This window comes from Microcaecilia unicolor, chromosome 8 (genome assembly GCF_901765095.1).
Source record: "Microcaecilia unicolor chromosome 8, aMicUni1.1, whole genome shotgun sequence".
NCBI classification, from domain to species: domain Eukaryota; kingdom Metazoa; phylum Chordata; class Amphibia; order Gymnophiona; family Siphonopidae; genus Microcaecilia; species Microcaecilia unicolor.
The window spans coordinates 215,809,417-215,831,326 of record NC_044038.1 but is presented as its reverse complement, the minus strand read 5'-3'; the positions used below and the strand labels follow the sequence as shown (position 1 = coordinate 215,831,326).

At 43.7% G+C, this 21,910-nt stretch overlaps 1 protein-coding gene across 1 annotated transcript in view; it reads right to left on the bottom strand.

The window, feature by feature from the left end:
- The window catches only part of RIPOR3 (RIPOR family member 3), a 277,332-nt gene that overhangs the window by 254,196 nt on the left and 1,226 nt on the right, over positions 1-21,910 (bottom strand).

Below are 21,910 nucleotides of genomic sequence, written 5' to 3'. Positions count from 1 at the left end.
AAGGGCTGACTGACATGGTCCCCCATCCCTTCCTTCTGCCCCTCTAGCAAATCCTTCTCCGAGGGGGAACCCTGACCTCATCTGGTCTTGGTGATTTGAAATATCCTTCATGGCCCTTCATGTGGGGTTTCTGAAAGGAATGCCTTGTAAGTGGAAAATAATAAATCAACTAGTCAAATGCAGAGCTTTTTAATAATAATAATTAAAAAAAAAATTTAGATTCACATCAAGATTTAATAAAGATTTCTCTAAAATGAATAAATCATGCTGTAATTGAGTGGGGTTTTTTTTAATTTCCAATGCTGACCAGGGAAGCTGAAAATATTAACAGATGTAGAGAAAGAAAAGTGTAAGAAGTTGTCTCCAGCATACACATAAGGATGCAAACGTGGGAAACATGAGGAAGACTATTAAATAGTCGAAAGCAAAAAAAGGCGGTAAATAAATCCTAATAAATAACAAAGAGCACTACCGATAAGCGCGCTAAATTCAAAGAAGCCCATTCAGTTCCCATGGGTTTCTTTGCATTCAGAGCACACTAATCGGTAGTGCCACTTTGTAAAAGTAGCCCAAAGTCTGAAAATAATTTTTTGTATTTGCCACTTAAAAAGAATTCTCTTTAATGTTCCTTATTTTTTCAGTGTTTCTCTGGGAACACTTTTGGTGGGGTAAATACATTTTTCTGTTTTGGAATTGAAAGAAGCATATCAAGCAGCATATAATGTTTCACATGACAGTAGAGAGTATGTCTTCCTCCTCCCAAACTTGCATAATCACAACTGTTTTTGTGCTTATAGATGAGCTATATTAAATTGATTTGGGGAAAACAAAGATTAATTTCATTTAATTTATTAATATTTTGTCATATATAAAATAAACACCAAAAATCCACAGAGTCAGTTGTATCTTTGTGAGCTCCTGTGCCGACTCTAAAACATGGTTAAACGCAAGGGCCATATTTGAGGTTTGGCTTCCACCCCAAATGAGTTGAAATTGCTTCAAACATTGTGTAGTATGCAGAAAGCCCAACTACAGTACTGGAGGCACAGGTTCTGGGAGGTTTGCCGCATGAGGAAGGCACTGCATCTCATAGCAAAAGCACTATCACTGACTCCAGCAGTGTTCCTCTCCAACTCCACACAGGGCAAGGATTCTCAGGGGACCTGGCAGGCCTTTTGGCAGCACATCAGGTAGAAGATGTACTCAGCAGCACAGCTGATGGGGAAAGGCTTCTTCATATGTTTTTGCGGAAGGCACCCAAAGTAGATGTCATTTCCCTGCTGGTTGTTAATATAAACATGGTGTCTCTGATGGCAAGTGCTATGGGAGATGCCAAGGGCAGAGGGAGCAACAGTTCTGATTTGGAGCATGTACAGGCCTATGTCAGTATGCTTCAGCCCAAGCCAACTACAGTGACTCTTGACTCAATTTGGTCTAATTTAGTGGTCTTGAGTCCTTGTTGGTCAAGAGCATGGACAATGTCCTGAGGCCAGTTGACCATTTATATCAGAGGGTGACCTTGATTAAGAAGTCATGTGCTGAGCAAGGTACTAAGTGAGACCATAGAACATTCAATTTTGGGTTGCAGGAATATGACTTGGCTATGATTAAGGGCCAAGGTATTAAGCGAAGAAAGCTGGGGATGCTGGAAAATTACACCAAACATTTTAATCTTAGATTTTTGAATTTTCCTGAGTCAGCAGTGGTATCACCAAGGAGATGCTGTAGTGTTATTAAAAGAACATCTAAAAATACGTAGTTATTCATTTCCCCCTATCACTAGGGCTTTTTACATTCCTCTTAGAACTGCCAGGTCAGCTGCCATGCAGAAGGAAAGCACTGGTTGAGATCTTAGAGGATAGCCTAGATGTTTCTAGGCTTATAGAAGATTGACAATCAGAAATATAGCATACAGGGACCTCATTATGCTCTTGAATATGAAAAAAAAGTCTGGACACTGCACTATTTTTAAATTTTAGGAATAGTAGTTTCCTGGGGACAGATATTTCTGTGTTTCCTGATGTATCTATAACTTCACAGGAGGGGGTGTAAGGTTTTCCTAGGTAAAAGGCAACAAATAATTTCTTTAGGGGCAAGGTCTCCCCTGCTGTGTGTGATAAAATAGCAAGGTTCTAAGTATATTGTTTATGAACCCTGCATCCTCAATAGTTGCAAAAGTTTTTAGATAAAGATTTCTGTTTAAATCTGCTTCTTTCTGGAATTTGGGTGGTTGGGCAATGTTTTCTAACAGCTTCATTTTATCCTGCTTTTCCTGGGCTATATTTCCTTTTTTATCACCTTCTATACTCATCATTTCAGGCTTGCTACATTATGTTCATAGGCAGAAGTTTTTTTTTTCATTTATTTATGAACACTTTTCTTTTCCCCTTTTTCTGCATATGTAACATAATGGTGTTTCTTCCATAAAGATTCATATCTGAAATGCCTAAACTAAATGGATAGTGATGGCAGCAGTCAATATGTCTGTTCCACACTGATGAATATACATACTTTGCTGCTGAATATACAGTCATTTAAATGCCATGGCCAACATTCCTATGAAAATGCTAACAACCACCACCATATCAAGTACATGACCTGCCTGATGTGTAGAGAATATATTGAGCTAAAGAAAAGGTCTTGTAGAAGGTCATGGAATTAGAGCAAAAGAGAGAATGAGATTTATCTATTTGAATATTAAAGTCTCCAAGAACTGGATAAGGGATGTCATGGAATAATGGGTGATAAATGTTTGAAGGGATTGAAATGAGGCAGAAGTAATAGGAGAAAGTAGACAAAGAAGGAGAAAGTCAAGGGATAATATAGAGGATGTTAATTTGAATGGCACAAGTTCTAGGAGAGTAGGGAAGTGATGAATATTTAGGGATGAAGAAAAGATGATCGCTAATTGCTAATCCACCACCCCTCCTATGTGGTCAGTTCAAATGTAAAGTCGTGTAGCCAGGAGCCACCTGGGAAAGGTAAGAGAGGTTTGAGTCTGTTAACCATGTCACAGTGAGGCATAAAATATCAAAGGAATTCGTTGTAATGATATCTCTAACTAAAAGTTTTTTACTCTGTAAGGAGCAAGTGTTAAGAAGGCCTAATTTAAGGTGTTGAGAAAAAGCGCTTATCTGTGTGCATTGGCAAGACCTAATGGAAGTGGGTCTATTTCCCCACACTACTGGGATTGGTAAGGATCCATCCATATCCAACACAGACAGCTGCCAGGGAAATGCAAATGAGAGTGGAAAGGCAAACATTTCTGGCCCTAGAATTATCCTGATAGGTGAAGGAGAGAGTACTGACAAGCAGATCCCCTTCCTGGATGGAGGGGGTGTATCTCTGACCTCTGGAGCCTCACACAGAATGGGGGGGGGCCCTTTTTCTAAGTTGCGCTAAAATGTGGCCTGCGCTATGACTAGTGTGTGGGTTTCTCACACACTGAGGCCACTTTAAGCACAAAACTGTAAAATGTCCTCATTTTCTATTTTAGCAATAATGGCCATGCATTAATTTTTCCATTAGGTGTTCATGGCTCTCGTGCTAACCATGTACTACTTGGTTCATTTTTTAGTGCTTGGGAAGCCTGCGCAGATGCCAAAACTACTGTGGGATGCCTGAGCATACCCCACAGTACTGATTTTTAACCTGAAATAAGCACACATTAGTGCTTACCACAGCTTAGTAAAGGGTCCCCAATATTTGGTTAAGAGATTTATTTCCCAGCTGGCAACATTTTTTTAATATATATTTATTGAAATCTTTACAAAAATCACACTTGCTACATCAAAAAGAACATTGGTGAGGAAAAGAAAAATACAGACAATGAGGCTTATTTTCAAAGCACTTAGCCTTCCAAAGTTCCATAGACTTTGGAAGGCTAAGTGCTTTGAAAATATGCCTCATTATGTCTTATAAAGAAATAAACTAACACCAAAGTCTAAACTAGACCACAATTGTAGGGGGAGAACTATTCATAAAACACTAGTAAAAAAGGCCAGTTTCTGACACAAATGAAACGGGCGCTAGCAAGGTTTTCCTCTGAGTGTGTATGTTTGAGAGAAAGTGTGTGTGAGAGATGGAGTGTGTGTGTCATAGAGAGAATGAGAGAGAGACAGTGTGCGTGTGTTTGTGTGAGAGAGTGTGTGAGAGACAGAGTGTCTGTGTGTGTGAGACTGTGTGTGTGTGACAGAGAGATAGAGTGCGATAGACAGGGAGTGTGTCAGAGAGAGTATGTGAGAGAGTGAGTGTGAGCCCCCACTCTCACATCTCTGGTCTCAGGACACCCTCCCCACCTACCTCTCCCCTGCCCCGCCTCCAGCCATCCATGTCTAGCGACCCTCCCCTCCCCCTCCAGCTACCATGTCCAGCGACCCTCCCCTCCCCCGGCGCATCAAACCCCCTCGCCACCCGCAGATGCCAGTAGTAACGCTGTCCGGGAAAAGCTGAACTTTTACATTCATAAAAGTAGTATCCTTAGACCGGAAAACATCCGGAGTAGCCAGTTCCTATCAGAGTCTAATACATATGTCACTAGTAATGTAGCAACTACAGGGTCAGAGTCTGATCTTTGTAGAAAGTCTGCTAAATCCAAACTATCCAATTATAAAGAAGAAATTTTTCCAACGCTCTCCTTTCTCTTCACCTGGGGGAGATAATAAGCTCTGGAAATTGGTGGAATGGATCCAACAGGCACTTTCAAAACTGTTGTAACAAATTTTTTATACATCTCACGAGCAGATACCGCTGGTACTCAGGGAAAATTTATAAATCTTAAATTCTGCCTGTTATTTGCATTATCCAGTACCTCCAACTTGCTATGTCTAATAGCAATATCTTTTAACATTGCTGTTTTTTTCTGCTGAATCTGTTGGAGATTTTTTTCATTTTAAGAAACACGCTGATTTAACCCATTAATATTGCTATAATAGTGCTCTGTTGTATAACCAAAGTATCCATTTTTTCAGAAAATACTCCCAGAAAGGATGTTTCTAATCTCAAAATGCTTTCCCATAATGTCTCCAAAGTAAATATCTTAGGTGTTACCGGAATAAAAGTGGAGAGTTCAATAGTACCTGGTGGCGTTTTAACCATAGGTAAGTCTGCACCATGTGCTTCCTTCTGTACCGAAAGCCCAGGCTGCTGTTCTGCTTGCTGCACGTCCCCGCTCACCGGCATATTCTCACTCTCCACAGTATCTACTCTAGCTGTGAATTGCTTCAGGGCCCCACGGCCATCGTTCATCTCCTCGATCTGCCGCATGGCACTTCCCTGTGGGAGAGATGGAGGAAGTTGCTATTCCGAGGACAGAGAAACTTCCAGTTCAGGGGAAGTCAATGGCACACCTTCCGCCATGGACAATCCCAGCAAGCCACCCAGAGTTACTCCTGCTGCCTTGGGACGACGCACAAAACTGTCCATCGGCCAGCATGATACTGGAGCTGAAGCTGCTGACAGCAGATGCTATATGCCCTTGCGCTTCTTCCCCATCTAGGAGGAAGAATAAGAATGAAATTCTCTAAAAGAAAAAAATGTTGTGGCGGCGTTCAGCAACAAACGTCACCCATCTTGGGATGCACGCCCCCGTCTACTGGCAACATTTTCTAAGGAAACTATGACAAAGCTCAAGGAACATGAAAATGAATTGGATACTTTGGGGACCTTTTTCTCCAACATTAAGACTTAGCTTGAGTCCACTAATATTGTCAATATAAAAAGACAGCCTTACTACTACTACTACTACTTAGCATTTCTATAGCGCTGCCAGGGTTACGCAGCGCTGTACAAGTTTAGACAAGGGGAAGGACAGTCCCTGCTCAAGAGAGCTTACAATCTAAAGGTAATAAGCTATGTAGTCAGTGTAGGTATCAGGAATGGGGAAGGTGGTTAGGCGCCAAAAGCAAGGGAGAAGAGATGGGCCTTGAGTAAGGACTTGAAAATGGGCAGGGAGGGTGCACGGCATATGAGCTCAGGAAGTCTGTTCCAGGCATAAGGTGATGCGAGGCAGAAGGGGCGGAGTCTGGAGTTAGCGGTGGTGGAGAAGGGTACAGAAAGGAGTGATTTGTCCTGAGAGCGGAGGTTACGGGTGGGAACATACGGGGAGAGGAGGGTAGAGAGGTAATGGGGGGCTGCAGATTGAGTGCACTTGAAGGTCAATAGGAGAAGCTTGAATTGTATACGGTAGCGGATCGAGAGCCAGTGAAGCGACTTGAGGAGAGGGGTGATATGAGAGTATCGGTTCACGCGGTAGATAAGACGTGCGGCGGAGTTTTGGACAGATTGAAGGGGGGATAGGTGGCTAAGCGGGAGGCCATCGAGGAGAAGGTTGCAATAGTCAAGACGAGAGGTAACGAGCGAGTGGACGAGGGTTCTGGTGGTCTGTTCAGAAAGGAATGGGCGAATTTTGCTAATATTATAGAGGAAGAAGCGACAGGTCTTAGCTGTCTGCTGGATATGGGCAGAGAAGGAGAGGGAGGAGTCGAAAATGACTCCGAGATTGCGGGCTGAAGAGACGGGGAGAATGAGGGCATTGTCAACAGAGACGGAAAGTGGGGGAAGAGGAGAAGAGGGTTTGGGTGGAAAGACGAGGAGCTCAGTCTTAGCCATGTTCAGTTTCAGATGCCGGTTGGACATCCAGGCAGCGATGTCGGAAAGGCAGGCCGAAACTTTGGCCTGGGTTTCGACTGTGATGTCGGGAGTGGAGAGGTAAAGCTGGGTGTCTTCAGCATAGAGATGGTACTGGAATCCATGTGATGAGATCAACGAGCCCAGGGAAGAGGTGTATATCGAGAAAAGAAGCGGTCCAAGGACAGATCCTTGAGGGACCCCGACAGAGAGTGGGACGGGGGTGGAAGAAGAGCCATTAGAAAATACTCTGAAGGTGTGTTGGGAAAGATACGAGGAGAACCAGGAAAGGACGGAGCCCTGGAATCCAAATGAGGACAGTGTGTCGAGAAGTAACTTATGATTGACGGTGTCAAAGGCGGCAGATAGGTCGAGGAGGATGAGGATGGACCTTTGGATTTGGCAAGGAACAGGTCATTGCAGACTTTAGAGAGTGCTGTTTCTGTTGAGTGTAGTGGGCGAAAGCTGGATTGAAGCGAGTCGAGGACGGCCTGAGAGGAGAGGAAGTCAAGGCAGCGGCTGTGGACAGCACGTTCAAGTAATTTGGAGAGGAAGGGTAGAAGAGAGATGGGGCGGTAGTTGGAGGGACAGGTGGGGTCAAATGATGGTTTTTTGAGAAGTGGTGTGACTACAGCGTGCTTGAAAGTGTCAGGGATAGTAGCAGTGGAGAGAGAGAGGTTGAGGATGTGACAGATTGAGGGGTTAACTGTAGGAGAGATGTTGGTAAGCAGGTTGGTGGGAATGGGATCAGAGGAACAGGTGGTGCACTTAGAGGAAGAAAGAAGGCGAGCAGTTTCCTCTTCGGTGATCTGAGGGAAGGAGGAGAAGGAGGCCAGGTGAGGTTGGTTGAGGGAGTGGGTTAAGAAGCCACAGGAAGAGAAGGCTTGGAAGTGAATTCAAGGTTTATCTTCTGTACTTTATCGCGGAAGTAGTCAGCTAGTGTTTGAGGAGAGAGTGAGGGGGGGGGGGAGCGGAGGGTACTTTAAGTAGGGAGTTGAGGGTGGCGAAGAGGCGACAGTGGCCTTACAGGTCACTGTCAGCAAGAGATGATCAAGAATAGATTTAGGAACCTGTTTACTAAGGTGCGTTAGAGTTTTTAACGTGCCTACAATTAGAGCATGCACTAACTGTGTAGGCGCCTATAGGGATATTATAGGCGCATACACACTTAATGAGTGTACATGGTTAACGAACATTAAAGATGCTAACGCGCCTATAACGCAGCTAAGTAAACAGGGCCCTTAGAATGTGAATTTCTCTAAGACCAGACTGCTTTTGGCACTTGAGTTTTGGAAAAAAAATTGTAGAGATTTTGCACTTGCCTTTTGATGATATTGTTAGCTCTAAACTTTACTGTTTGTCTTCTGATTGACACTTGGTGGTTCAGAAAGGGGAGGACACTGTAGAAATTGTGTCACCTGATAATCTTAACTGCTTTTTTAGAATCATCTGATGATGCAATCTCCTCTAAGGCCAAATTCTTGGTTACTTTTTCTAAGGAAATCAGGCAGTATTGTTCTTAAAACTTATTTTTATTTTAAAAAATTAGATCTTTTGTGGAGAAAAGGGGTACTTGATCCCTGATTTCTCCAAGGCAATCCAGGCACAGAGGAATTTTCTTCCACCTCTGACCCATGGACATCTTTCTTTTAAGGGGAACAAGTATACACCTTTGTCAATCTTTCTCATCTTGAACATTCTTTGATGGCTAATTTCAAAGTCTTATAATGAAGTTTTGAGTTAAAGGGGGAAGATTGATGAGTTTGTACTGAAACATCAGTTAGATAACAGATTCTGGTGGGTTTCTTTTTTCTGTAAAAGTTTCTAATTGTTGTGTATTTTCTTTTCAGCTTTTTATTGTGATATGGTCCGATACTAGTGTACAGCCCCATTATAGATCGAACATAGAAATCAGAATCGATATGTCCAGGTTCAAGACGAGTACAATTTTGGTTTTATTTTAGAAAATGATCTGCTAACATACAGCCTTTTCTAAAATACATGCAGGATTGTATGTGTATTTGTCTGTACATGTAGTAGGAGAAGCCATTTTACAAAGAACCACATTGAAAAACTGAGCGGAAAACTGAGCGTAGAAATCACAGCAACTTACACGTATAAGTTAGTATTCTACAATCTACAGTGTCAGCATGCTTTGTCACATTCAGGTACAATAGGTATTTGTAGTTTATTACCTGAGGGTTAAGAGGGAGCCATAGTGGGATCTGAACCAGGCTCCCTTGCTTCTCAGCCTGCTACTCTAACCATTACACTACTCCTCCATATCTGCTATGTCTGCCATTTTGCAAACCTGCAAGTATACAAGCCTCTAATTAACAACAGAGGACTCAATACTTATTGATTTTCAAACTGGAGGAGGAAATGAGCATCAGGGAATAAGGAGGGGGTGGGGGAATCTCCTTTAATCCCTCCCATTGAGAGCTGGCCCAAACAAGCACTTTCCCCAAACCTACACATGCAAGGGAGCAACTGTAAATCCCAATGTTGATACATTAGGACATACACTTATATTCCCTTTCTGAAATGGGGAATACACATGCAGATTTTAGTTCTGCCCAAGCCCCACCCAAATCACATCCCCTTACAATCTATTCATAGTGCAGATATACATGTGTAAAATACAGGTATTTACATATGTACATCATGAATAGGGTTTCTAAAATAAGGGGCATGGTGTTTTCTGGTATTTGGATTTTTTTCTTTTTTTGATTTTGGACTCATTTGCTTCTGCCTTTAATTTGATAAATAATATACGAAATATACTGTTGAGCAGTGGTTTGTGAACCCAGTGGGTCACTGTGTGGTACTTTGCTTGCATTGGCAAGGGTCTGACATTATAGTGGCAAATGTATTCTCCTACAGTTCAGGGTCATTCTTTTTTATTGACTGTCGTGAAACAATGTTTGTCTTTTGGTAATTATCCTCTATTTATCTGTGAGGACTTTAACATGGTATTTTATTTTTATTTATTTTAGTTACATTTGTACCTCGCGCTTTCCCACTCATGGCAGGCTCAATGCGGCTTACATGGGGCAATGGAGGGTTAAGTGACTTGCCCAGAGTCACAAGGAGCTGCCTGTGCCTGAAGTGGGAATCGAACTCAGTTTCTCAGTTCCCCAGGACCAAAGTCCACCACCCTAACCACTAGGCCACTCCTCCAGTGTGGATAGACTCCTTGCATTGTTCCAGCTCATTAGCCCTTTGGGTGCTTTTCCATATTTTACTACTTCATTGGATGTGCTGGATGCTTGGTGTACACTACATCCACTGGATATAAATTACACACACTTTGTCAGAGCACATCGTGTTGCCTCCTGACTGGATTATATTTTTGTGGCTAAGGATTGGTTTCCTAAAATTTTGAGAGCAGAGATAAAGGAGCCACAAATTTAAGATTATTTCTTAATATGGGTGGCAGTTCAGAGCGCCCCTAGTTATTCTTTCACTCCTCGATGGCTCTTTCAAATGTATTTATATACTGATGTGCATTTTCAAAAATTTCTCTTGGAAAAATGGGATTCTTATTGTTATCATAATTCTTGTCACATGGATGATCCTCTGCTGTTTAGGCAAACCACTAAACTTGCTCTGCATGAGGATGTCATTCCTTATGCTGCCCACAGACATAAGGAGCTTAATCAAGCCATTCTTACTTTAACTGCAGACCTGGCACGTGAGCGCAGAAATTATATTTGCGTCCCTGCCTAGGCTAATAAGGAGATGGAAATCCTTTAATCATACACCAATAGGCGAAGAAGGCAAATACTCATTATAAATATAAATTGCATGTTCATGGTAATAAAGTGGGAAAGCTAATTTCCAAGCTTACTAAGCTTTGGCTAGGCTCTAGGAATATACACTCTGTGATGGTGCCTTCAGGACCTTCTTCTGGTGCTGTTTCCTTAGAGGCTTTACCTCGTCTCACAGAGGCGGAGATGGAGGCTCTGGATGTACCTATTTCGGCTGATGAAATTCAACTGAAAATCCATTCCTTAACTCTTCATAAATCTGTTGACCTGGATTGTTATTCCGGCGAATTTATAAGCTCTTGACCTCCCAGGTGTCTCCCATTTTGGAAGCCTATTTTACACAAGTATTAGAAGGTGTGTTTTTCCCCTCTGGAAGTGAATCAGGCTTTGGTAACATTGCTCCCAAAGCCTGGAAGGGATTTGCATCTGGTGGCCTCTTATTGACCAAACTCGCTCCTCAATATTAATTGTAAGATTTTAGCCAAGGTTATAGCTTTACGGCTTCACACTATTTTGCCTCTTCTGGTTCACCTAGATCAGTTGAGATTTGTAAGTCATCGGCACTCAATTTTTTCTGTCCAAAAGATTTTATTAGCATGGAAATATTGTTTTTTGAATGAGATTGGTGCATTGGCCAGCCAAGGTTATGGCTTTACGGCTTCACACTATTTTGCATCGCCTGGTTCACCCAGATTAGTTGGGCTTTTTAAGTCATCAGCACTCAATTTTTAATGTCCAAAAGAGTTTAGCAGCATGGGAATACTGTCTTTTGCATGGGACTGGTGCATTGGCCTTAAGTTAATAGTTGGACAGAAGTATTGATTCTTTTTCAGATGCAAGTGCCTCATACCAACTTTTCCAAAGTAACCTTTGTCAAAGTTTATTCTGTGGTGATGCAGACTACCTGCATTCCCACACCTTCCTGCATGCTTTCTGCGTTTGCCGATCCGGCCATGGCCAACGCACCCACCGAGCTTCCTGATCTTCCTCAGTCTGGATGGCATCTTGGAAGACGCAAGGTATTCCAAGATCTTGGTATGAAAGGGGAGGTGCTACTTTTGGGAGATTTCAACTTGCCTAATATGGATTCAAACGTTCCATCGGCAGAATCACAAAGAAGTAGGAAGATCGTGGACGCCTGTCAAAGTGCCTTGCTCAGACAAATGGTGACAGAACCCACTAGAGAAGGGTCGACACTGGATCTAGTGCTCACAAATGGAGGAAGTGTTTCCAGTATTCGGGTGGGTGCCCAACTATGTAATAGTGATCATCATGCTTTGATATAAGGGCAAAGACGGAGTGCGAACACACAAAACTCAAAGTACTGGATGTCAGATGTACTGATTTTGGTAAAATGGGGCAATACCTGAAGAAGGAACTGATGGCATGAGTAGGTGTAGGTGAAGTGGAAAATCAGAGGTCCAAGCTGAAAGCTGCAATAAATATGGTAACTAATATTTACACAAGGAAAGTAACAAGAGAAACAGGAAACCTATTGGGCTCATTTTGAAAGAGAAGGACGCCCATCTTTCAACTTAAATCGGAAGATGGACGTCCTTCTCACAGGGTCGTCTAAATCGGTATAATTGAAAGACGATTTTGGACATCCCCAACTGCTTTCCATTGCAAGGGCGGCCAAAGTTCAAGGGGGCGTATCGGAGGTGTAGTGAAGGCGGGACATGGGCGTGCCTAACACTAGGACGTCCTCGACCCAAAATCGAAAGAAACAAGGTCGTCCCTGACGAACACTTGGACGACTTTACCTGGTCATGTTTTTCTTACGACCAAGGCACAAAAAGATGCCTGAAATGACCAGATGACTAACGGAGAGAATCGGGGATGACCTCCCCTTAATCCCCCAATGGTCACTAACCTCCTCCCACCCTCAAAAAATATCTTTCAAAATATTGATTGCCAGCCTCAGATGTCATACTCAGGTCCATAACAGCAGTATGCAGGTCTCTGCAGCAGTTTTAGTGGGTGCAGTGCACTTCAGGCAGGCAGACCCAGGCCCATCCCCCCCCCCCACCTGTTACGTTTGTGGAGGAAACAGCGAGCCCTCCAAAACCCACCGCAAACCCACTGTACCCACATCTAGGTGCCCCCCTTCACCTACAGTTGTGGGTAGTGGGTTTTAGGGGGGTTTGGGGGGGCTCAGCACACAAGGTAAGGGAGCTATGTTCCTGGGAGCAATTTATGAAGTCCACTGCAGTGCCCCCTAGGGTGCCCAGTTGGTCTCCTGGGCATGTCAGGGGGACCAGTGCACTACAAATGCTGGCTGCTCCCACGACCAAATGGTCGTTTCTGAGATGGACGTCCTTGCGTTCGACTATCGCCAAAAATCAGAAACGACCAAGTCTAGGGACGACCATCTCTAAGGATGACCAAATTTCAGGATTTGGGCGTCCCTGACCGTATTATCGAAACAAAAGATGGACATCCATCTCGTTTCAAAAATACAGGTTTCCCCGCCCCTGGATGGGGACGTTTTGCAAGGACGTCCTCATCAAAACTTGGACATCCCTTTCAAAAATGCCCCTCTACATGGTTCTCCAAACAAGTGGCTGAAAAATAAGAGCAAAAGAGGCTTTATTCAAGAAATAAGAAGAACACAATGAGAGGATTATCAGATTAAATTCAAAGAAGCGAAGAGGGAAATACGGGTAGTGAAAGTGCGGGCAGAAGACAAAATGGCTAAAGATGCTAAGAGAGGAGACAAGACCTTTTCCACATATATTTGCAGAGAAAAGATAGGAATGGAATTGCAAGACTGAAAGATACCGAGAATGGCTATGTGGAGAGTGATAAGGATAAAGGGAACATGATAAACAATTACTTCTCTTCAGTATTCACAGAGATAAATCCTGGGTAAGGACCACAGTTGGCTGCTGAGGGAATATCTGGGAATGGAGTGGATACTGCGCCATTCTCGGAGGAAAGCGTTTATAAACAACTTGAGAATCTGAAGGCGGACAAAGCTATGGGACCGGATGGGATACATCCCAGGATACTAAGGAAGCTCAGAGAAATTCTATGTTCCAAACCTTACCTCATTCATTCGGAAATTCTATGTTCCAAACTTTACCTCAATGTAAAAAATATTATTTTAAACAATATATGTTCAATAAAGCAATAGTGATTACTTTGGGTATAATATATTTATGAGAGATACTGCTGAAGGGTTAGAAGGAAAAGGTTTGCCTTTTTTGCAGATAACACAGACATAGCAAATAAAGTGGATACCCTGGAAGGAGTAGAAACCATGAGAAGAGATCTCCTAAGTGTTAGAGGAATGGTCAAGGATCTGGCGGTTAAGATTTAATGCACAAAACAGCAATGCAAACAATGGTTGGCAGAGGATCTTTATTCTATAAAAATGACCCAACACGGGGGTCTGCAAATACAACACTGAAATCGTCAATGGTTGATCAACACTAAGCGCAGAGTCTTAAAAAAGACTATCAAAACATCAGATTGATAGAATTCGGATATCAGAGTGTCTCTGTCGCCATATGTCTGCTCCCGTCAATCATTAAATAGAAATGAAGACAGACTGATTTGTGCTTGTTATATTTACAACCAAAGACTACTACTACTTATCACATCTATAGCACTACAAGGCATACGCAGCGCTGTACACCATACATGAAAAGACAGTCCCTGTCAAAGAGCTCACAATCTAAATAGGACAGGCAAACAGACAGAACAACTAAGAGGTAAGGGAATTAAAGGTGGGGATAAAAGGGTACAGGGCAAGTGAGTAGTGGTTAGGAGTCAAAACCAGCGTTAAAGAGGTGGGCCTTTAGCCTGGATTTGAAGACGGCCAAAGATGAGGCTAGACGTACAGGCTCGGGAAGTCTATTCCAGATTTGTCTGTGACTGTTTATTTTGACATACTTATAAGGGACCCCTGAGGCACGCACGTTTGTGTCAAAACACGGTGCCATGTCGAGTCATCATTAATAGTCATCAATAAAAGTTTTAATTTCTTATTGGGTGTTCCTTGGTCTGTGTTTGAAGTGCTAGGATCCATCTACCACTCCTGTTTTCCTGCTGCTAGAGGCAGGAGGAACAGGCTTGGCTCCAGGCTCACCCTCTCTTCTCATCTTTCCTACAGGCTGCCTGGAATGGAGGAGCTGGAACAGAAAATACCCTTTTTTCTATAAAATTGGAAACAAAGTGGCAGAACTGTGTTCCAGGCCTTTCCCCCCCAAAATTAAACCCTGATAAAGATAATTGAAATAACCTTTGAAGGAGACTTGAATCACTGAGAAGGCAGCACCTTATTGCTCCACAGAGGTGCATTTCTTCTTGTAGGTGGATGATGTTCAGTTTTTTCCCCTATTTTGGATTGGGTTATCTGAATGCCTGACTCAATGCATAGGTGAAATGAGTGACTGGATGCAAGGTAACATACAGGCATATTTTCAAAGCACTTAGCCTTCCAAAGTTCCATAGGTTTCTATGGAACTTTGGAAGGCTAAGTGCTTTGAAAATATGCCTGATAGTAACATAGTAGATGACGGCAGAAAAAGACCTGCATGGTCCATCCAGTCTGCCCAACAAGACAAACATATGTGTAAACCTTACCTTGATTTGTACCTGCCTTATTCAGGGCACAGACCATACAAGTCTGCGCAGCAGTACTTCCCGCCTCCCAACCACCAGTCCCGCCTCCCATCACCGGCTCTGGCACAGACCGTATAAGTCTGCCCTCCACTATCCTCGCTTTCCAACCACCAACCCCTCTTCCCCCCACCTGCTCTGCCACCCAAGTTCGGCTAAGCTTCTGGGGATCCATTCCTTCTGCACAGGATTCCTTTATGCATATCCCACACATGTTTGAATTCCGTTACTGTTTTCATCTCCACCACCTCCCGCGGGAGGGCATTCCAAGCATCCACCACCCTCTCTGTGAAAAAATACTTCCTGACATCTTTCCTGAGGCTGCCCCCATTCAACCTCATTTCATGTCCTCTCATTCTACCGCCTTCCCATCTCCGGAAAAGATTTGTTTGCGGATTAATACCTAGGAGAAAATTCCTAGGATAATCAGTGAGTCAAGTGCACACTCCAGTCCTTCAGAGGTTCTGTCACCTGTTTCCTCACAAACCCAAACCAGGTCCTGGAAGGAGGGGGTTTTGGGGAGGGGTACTTTCACAGCCACTGCCATGCTTCAGGCTCCTGACTCACCTCGGGCATGTTTGGGACTCCTGCCTCCGTCCTGTCTGAGTTGTTCAGGGCATCACTCCCTGGTGACTCTGCATCCTAGCCTTGCTCCCAGTGCCGCAATGCCAGCATCTCTAAGGTGCGTGCGTGTGCTGAAGCTGTCACTTTAAAGGGGCAGGCAGTCGAAGCAGAGGGTGACATTCTTCTGTGATGTCCCCCAGGGAAAGGGGTGTTCCAGCTCCTGGACCTCGCTTCCACTTTGCGTCCGCAACAGGTCGCCAGCACTGTGCCTTTTCTCCTGCATAGCCTTGCCTGCCTAGACTTCCTTGCCTTGTTCCTGTTTTGCCTACCAGTTCCTGCTAAGGCTACCTTGCCTTTCCCTCGTCTTGCCTTCCAATTCCACTGCTCCAGTCCTTCACTCTGCAGTTCCACTTTCACTGCTTCAGTTCTCTGCTTTGCAGTTCCAGTTCCACTGCTCCAGTCATCCACTCTGCAAGTTCCAGTGTTCATTTTCAGCCTTCGCCAGGCAGTGATTCATCTGTTGTCAATGGGAGCCTCCTGACCCTCGGGTTGGGAGCCCTGCATTGTTCCAAGAGCTCTCTCACTTCGTATTGTGACAATCTGAACTTTAAAAAAAATGAAAAAAGAATGCCTGCACAAATATATGAGTTTTTTAAAAAACGTTTTTTGAACTGCTGAGTACGCCTACATAATTTCAGTGCCCCTGGTAGTGCTTTTCACAAGAGTGGCCCAGCCACTGAAAACGAATATGGGGTCATGACCATACCATGAATAGACAGTTGCATTGCTGCCTCTGATTGCAATCGCCTTCCTGGCTGATATGAAGACAAAACCCGAGATAAATACCAGGGGAGTTATTGAGTACAGCGTCTGATGAATAAAAGACGAGACCTTATATTGTACCTAAAATCCCACAGGCAATCAATACAATTGTTTCAACACTGGAATATTGTTTGTTTATGTCAATACTCCCATCATCATCCTGGCTATAGCATTTTGAATAATTTGCAGTACCTTACATAACCCCCAGATACAAGGCATTGCAGTAATCCACCTTTGATAACATGAAGCTTGCACCACATTTCTAAAGTCACTACCGGATAATGTCAGCTTCAACTTACTCAACAGGTGGAGCTGAAAAAAGAAGATCTTCTATTTGAATTATCTGATTTTTGCATATTGAGGTGAGAATCAAGCATCACCCCTAACAGCTTCGCCTGTCACTTCACTGGTAGAACTACAACTTCAGCTGACACAGACTCAGACCAGGGTATATCATCATGCCTCCCCACAATCATAATGTCAGCCTTCAATAAATTCAGAGTGAGCCTATTACCTTGGAGACGGGAGAGGTTCCGAGGGATTGGAGAATGGCGGATGTGGTCCCTCTTCACAAAAGTGGTGATAGGGAAGAAGCTGGAAACTACAGGCCGGTAAGCCTCACTTCAGTTATTGGAAAAGTAATGGAAGCCATGCTGAAGGAAAGGATAGTGAATTTCCTGGAAGCCAATAAGTTGCAAGATCCGAGACAACATGGTTTTACCAGAGGGAAATCGTGCCAAACGAATCTCATTGAATTCTTTGATTTGGTAACTGGAGAATTAAATCATCGACATGCTATAGACGTAAGCTACTTAGATTTTAGCAAAGCTTTTGACACGGTTCCCCACAGGAGGCTCTTAAATAAACTCGATGGGCTGAAGATAGGTCCCGAAGTGGTGAACTGGATTAGGAACTGGTTGACAGATAGACGACAGAGGGTGGTGGTAAATGGAGTTCGCTCGGAGGAGGGAAAGGTGAGTAGTGGAGTGCCTCAGGGATCGGTGCTGGGGCCGATTCTATTCAATATATTTGTGAGTGACATTCCCGTAGGGTTAGAAGGTAAAGTTTGCCTATTTGCGGATGATACTAAGATTTGCAACAGAGTGGACACCCGGGAGGGAGTGGAAGGTATGAAAAAGGATCTGAGGAAGCTAGAAGAATGGTCTAAGGTTTGGCAATTAAATTCAATGCGAAGAAATGCAAAGTGATGCACTTAGGGAGTAGAAACCCAAGAGAGACTTATGTGTTAGGTGGTGAGAGTCTGATAGGTACTGAGGGGGGAGAGGGATCTTGGGGTTATAGTATCCGAGGATCTGAAGGTGACGAAACAGTGTGACAAGGCGGTGGCTGTAGCGAGAAGGTTGCTAGGCTGCATAGAGAGAGGTGTGATCAGCAGAAGAAAGGAAGTGTTGATGCCTCTGTACAAGTCGTTGGTGAGGCCCCACCTGGAGTATTGTGTTCAGTTTTGGAGGCCGTACCTTGCGAAGGATGTTAAAAAAATGGAAGCAATGCAAAGAAAAGCTACGAGAATGGTACGGGATTTGCGTTCCAAGACGTATGAGGAGAGACTTGCTGACCTGAACATGTATACCCTGGAGAAAAGGAGGAACAGGGGTGATATGATACAGACGTTCAAATATGTGAAAGGTAACTCTTCCAAGGCAATGAGGTAGTGAAGCTTCCCCAGTATTTTCCGGGAGTCAAGAGTGCTCTGGACTTCAAATTCTATATCAGAAGCAACATCAATAGGAGAAGTTCGGAGGACCTACTACTCAACATTTCTAAAGCGCTACCAGACTTATGCAGCACTGTACAGTCAAACATGAAGAGAGAGAGTCCCTGCTCAAAAGAGCTTACAATCTAAAGGACATAACAGAGACAATCAAATTAAGACAGCATAGTACATCTGATTACACAATAGTTCATAGGGACAGACTAATAGATCTAAACAGCTAAAGACAATTAAGGTATGCAAATTGTTAATATATGGCCTAGCTTTAAGGCTACCACTGGAATAGTGATGGCCAAAGCTATGCAGCCAAGAACAACTGGGAAAAAAATACTGACTAGGCCAAAGAACAAGCAAGTGAATTAATATTTGAGAATCTGCAAAAAGCAGGTCTGAATAATGACTTCTGACACAAATTGGTACAATTTTTAAATCAAATATAGCATCTGTAATGAAAGATCAGATGAATAAAATGGAGCTTATTAGTTTTGGTATACAATGATACAGAGGTAATACAGAGTTCATGAGAAAGGTATGAAAAGTATTGCAGCCGGAAGATGTGAAACTGTTATCTCAACGCTTCCCAAAACATGTTGATAATTAGCAGTAGCTGAGAACGGAAGGAGGTGGGTACATCAGATAGCAGATCGCATGGGAAAGTATGATCTCAGAAATTGCGAAATATTAGGAGCTAGGTATCTCACCATTCACTTCTATGGAGAAGATAGAGTATAAAAGAGGGGAGATTTTGGCTCAGTTTGAGAGTCTTCTCCGAAGCTTCTGTCAGACGGCGAAGCCCTGTGCGGCTGAAACCAGAATCTGATGTCTGTATTTGTATCAACTTGAAGACCTGTGTTTGGGTAAGAAATAAAATGTATCTATCTATCTAAACCTATCTCTGTCTTTATTTTTATTGATTCTATCTTCTCTTTACCTTACATTTAGCCTACCAGGTAGATCATATACAAGTGACACTCAGTCTTTGCAGAAACTTAGACAGATGTTTAATAAGATTTATGTGGGAACATAAATGGCCCAGAGTATATCTAGATCCAGAAAACAAACAGAAAGCAGTAATTATGGGAATTAGTTTTCAATTACGGCTCCTAATGCCACCCCAGAATAGACCTTGTGATTGGATGACAATGGAGGTCAGAGAAACTATACAGAATCTGTTATATGAAATAAGTACCTTTAGTCCCCCGTATGACAGAGTCAGAAAGAGGTCTATAAGAAGAGGTAATTAAAAACAAAATGCATAATACAGACAGATTGGTAGTGGTATTGAATAGAGGAGTAATGGTTAGGTTAAGTGCCAAATGCAGAGTCGAAAAGATGGGCTTTGAGCAAGGATTTGAAGATGGGTAGGGATGGGGCCTGATGTATCGGTTCAGGAAGTCTATTCCAGGCAAAGGGTGAAGTGAGGCAGAAAGGGCGGAGTCTGGAGTTAGCAGAGGTGGAGAAAGGAGCAGAAAGGAGGGATTTGTCCAGTGAGCGGAGGTTCTGGGTAGGAATGAAGGGGGAGATGAGGGTGGAGAGGTAAGGAGGGGCAGCAGAGTGAGAGCATTTGTAGGTTAGTAGGAGAAGTTTGAATTGTATGCGGTAACGGATCGGAAGCCAGTGAAGTGACTTCAGGAGAGGGCTGATGTGAGCATATCGGCTCTGGCGAAAAATAAGACGTGCCGCGGAATTCTGAACAGATTGAAGGGGGGATAGATGGCTAAGTGGGACACCAGTGAGGAGCAGATTGCAGTAATCTAGGACCTACACTCCTACCTCCCAATATGAGAGGTTTCATGAATTTATGAATTTCAGCTAACATGCCACAGGTTCCACCTACCGAACAGGGTATAGTCCAATAAACCTGGGAGCAAATTTGGTGGATGGAGTTTTAAGGCGTAGGTTCTGGGTAGAGAGCCAGACCAAATCTCCTGGGTGGAATTGAAGAGCAAGGTGCCTCTTTTTATCCACCCGTTTTTTATACCTCAGGGCAGCTTGCTTCAGCCGCCTGCCCCTTTAAAACGAGGGCTTCCGCACGTGCACCTTAGGGATGCTGGCATCATGGCATCAGGAGTGATGCTAGGATGCATCAGAGTCACTGAAGAGTGCTGCCCTGAACAACTCAGCAAGACAGGGTGAAGTCAGAAGCCCTGAACACACTCGAGGTGAGTCAGGGGCCTGAGGCATGGCCATGTTCATGGCCATGACTCGGATATTGTTTGTCAGGCATAGTTTGGTAACAGTTAAAGGAGTTGTGAAGTGGTGGGAATCTGTCTGTGTGGTATTTTTATTGTGTATGTATTTTGTATTCCATCTAGGTTGTAGGCAGACTAACAGGCTTATTTTCGAAAGAGAAGGGCGCCCATCCTTCGACACAAATCAGGAGATGGGCGTCCTTCTCCCAGGGTCGCCCAAATCGGCATAATCGAAAGCCGATTTTAGGCGTTCTCAACTGCTTTCCGTCGTGGGGATGACCAAAGTTCACGGGGGCATCGGAAGCATAGCAAAGGCGGGACTGGGGCGTGCTTAACACATGGGCGTCCTCGGCCGATAATGGAAAAAAGAAGGGTGTCCCTGATGAACACTTGGCCGACTTTAGTTGGTCTAAATGTGCTCTAAATGACCAGATGACCACCAGAGGGAATCAGGGATGACCTCCCCTTACTCCCCCAGTGGTCAGTAACCCCCTTCCACCCTAAAAAAAATTTTTTAATGATTTTTTCCAGCCTCAAATATCATACCAAGCTCCATGACAGCAGTATGCAGGTCCCTGGAGCAGTTTTAGTGGGTACTGCAGTGCACTTCAGGCAGGTGGACCCAAGCCCATTCCCCCCCCCCCCCCCACCTGTTATACTTGTGGTGGTAAATGTGAACCCTCTAAAACCCACCACAAGCCCACTGTACCCACATGTAGGTGCCCTAAGTGCAATGGTAGTGGTGTACAATTGTGGGGAGTGGGTTTTGGGGGGCTCAGCACACAAGGTAAGGGAGCTATGCACCTGGGAGATTTTTCTGAAGTCCACTGCAGTACCCCTTAGGGTGCCCAGTTGGTGTCCTGGCATGTGAGGGGGACCAGTGCACTACAAATGCTGGCTCCTCCCACGACCAAATGGCTTGGATTTGGTCGTTTCTGAGATGGGTGTCCTCGGTTTCCATTATCGCCGAAAATCAAAAACAACCAAGTCTAAGGACGACCATCTCTAAGGTCGACCTAAATGTTGAGATTTGGGTGTCCCTGACCATATTATCGAAAAACAAAAGATGGCCGTCAATCTTGTTTCGATAATACGGGTTTCCCCGCCCCTTCGCAGGGACATCCTGCGAAGACGTCCTCAGGAAAACTTGGGCACCCTGTTCAATTATGCCCCTCCACGTGTTTAAATTAACTAAATAAATAAAAACATAAGTGTGTTAAACAGCTAGCGCATAAATTAGCATTCTCTTAGTGATAGAGTCGCCAGCTATTACCACACTAGCATGACAGCACATGCTAATTCATGTGCTAACTGTATAGCTTGTAAAGGAATGGTCACTACAGTTAGTTGCCACTGCTGCAGTAAGCGTTGATTTTAACTGCAAATATACCACACATGGTAAAATACATTTTCTTTGTAGTAACTGTATGAGAACATATTGAAAGTATCATCAGATAGCACACAGGCTTTCCACTTACCACTTGTTAATTTTTGCATCTAAGTGCAAAACTTTACCAGACGTTAGTAAAAGAGCCCCTAAAAGTTCTAAAACATAGGAAAGATAGGGGAAGCTTTCC